Below are 2,076 nucleotides of genomic sequence, written 5' to 3' on the forward strand. Positions count from 1 at the left end.
CTCCCTTACTGTACATAAAGTACATCAATATTTTATACTACAACCTTTGGAACATGAAACATCCCTTTTGGGGTCCTTCAGATTTTTTTTTGTTCGTTTTAAATAATTATGAATGGTGCATACAGTAAGGGAGATATTGGCAAAATTTCACATGAAGTCAGTCTTGTAACTAGCAACGTACTACAACCAGTGGAACATGAAAAAACCCTTTTGGTGAATTACTGTAGTTTTCTAAAAATATATTTGTGTACTGGACATACCGTAAGGGAGATATTGGCAAAATCTAACCTGTAGTAAGTTAGTCTTGTATCTAGCAACGTACTACAACCGTTGGAACATGAAAAAAACCTTTCCAGGGATCTTTTATATGTAAATAATTGTGTACTGTACAGATATGAAGGGAGGTATTGGCAAAATCTCACCTGTAGTAAATCACTATGAGCAATACGAGCTTTACAATTTGACAGTGTGTTATTTTAAATGTTAAAAGTCATTTTAATTAAAATACATTGGACGTTTTAACCCAGTCGGTGGAATTGTCAGACGGTCCCTTGTGTGCGATAACGCGTCAATGCTTTCTCCGGTTTAAATTTGAAGCAATAACACACCTAGGCGGTTTTGAACTCCTATTTTTATGACAATATAAAGTGGTCGCATATTGTTAAAACTAATTGTGGTATTGATATCTATGTAGGACTATTTCAGCGGTAAGGGAAAGCAATTATAAAGAAAATGCAGCGCATTGCGTTCTTCTGACCTCATTTGCTTGCCTGTATATAGTTCGCATAATCAGACAGAAAGTGTATTCTGAGATCTGAGGTCTTATCACTGGTTACGCATCATTGGGGAATCCTGGGGTGTGACATATACTGTATGAGGGGAACCCCAGTATTACAGCACAGCGTCACAAAAGCCATGATACAAAGTTACGGAAACTAAGCAACCGAAAGCAATACGTCCACATCGCAGGCTTTGCGATTAGGAAATCGCAACGTCTCAAATCGCGATTTCGATGTGATTTCGATTAATCGCACAGCCCTAGTAGGCTACGGGAAAAAGTGAGGATGATGAATTAAACATACACACAATCAGCTTTCCCACATGTTTATACTGGCCCCGATAATCAAAACTTCTACTTAGCGCTTGCTCCATTTCTGCAGATCGGTTTTTGTGAATGAATGACTTAATCCACCTGTTGCTTTGGTCTTCATCAACAGCCGCTTGCGCCACCTGCTGGTGAGCGACTGACAGCAGCTGGAGATCATGCATCGGTGCTCTACTGCTATTCCTGCAGCTCCCGGATGTGCAATGGCGAATTTTCTGTCGAATTTTAACCACTGAATTTGTGGAAGTGAATTTGGAAAGTCAAATAAAATGGACCGAAATTTGCCTGTCGAATATTATACATCGTATTTTTAAACAGATTGAATATTTTGGAAGTGAATTCTGGAAGGTGAATATGAATTATTGAATTTTTAATTATGAAAATGTGTGTGAAATATTTTTCATTTAAATATTCACTGCTTAAATAAACAACTATGTTAAATTTCAGGACCTAAAAATGCAAGCCCTGGAAATACAAGGCATTAAAATGCAAGCACTGTTAATGCAATGAATAATTTTTTTCAGTTAGTGCTATTCAACGTTTTTTTTGTTTCAAAGACATATGGCATTATTTTTCTTCCATAGAAATGCAAAAACCTGCCTGTTTGCTGTCTGAGAATAGTCATCTACTGTGGGAGGGTGACCTTATACTGTGACCTTGGGGCTTTTACTGTGATCATAGACCTCAGTCAGTGTAAACGCTGTATTTGATTTGACACAAACAACTATGAGACTGCATAGGATATGTTTGTTTGTACTGTGGTTAGGTTTGTTTTGTATTGCGATGTACCTGGGTTTTGATTATTCAGAAGCAAAAATAGAACCTTAAAGGAACACTCCACTATTTTTGAAAATAGACTAATTTTCCAACTCCCCTAGAGTTAAACAGTTGAGTTTTACCGTTTTCGAATCCATTCAGCCGACCTCCGGGTCTGGCGATAGCACTTTTAGCTGTAGCTTAGCATAGATCAT

At 37.6% G+C, this 2,076-nt stretch overlaps 1 protein-coding gene across 3 annotated transcripts in view; it reads left to right on the forward strand.

The window, feature by feature from the left end:
• The window catches only part of LOC107747581 (sodium bicarbonate transporter-like protein 11), an 88,673-nt gene that overhangs the window by 18,978 nt on the left and 67,619 nt on the right, over positions 1-2,076 (forward strand). The window lies entirely within an intron of this gene.

The sequence above is a fragment of the Sinocyclocheilus rhinocerous genome, unplaced genomic scaffold (genome assembly GCF_001515625.1).
Source record: "Sinocyclocheilus rhinocerous isolate Xijiao unplaced genomic scaffold, SAMN03320098_v1.1 scaffold469, whole genome shotgun sequence".
NCBI classification, from domain to species: Eukaryota; Metazoa; Chordata; class Actinopteri; order Cypriniformes; family Cyprinidae; genus Sinocyclocheilus; species Sinocyclocheilus rhinocerous.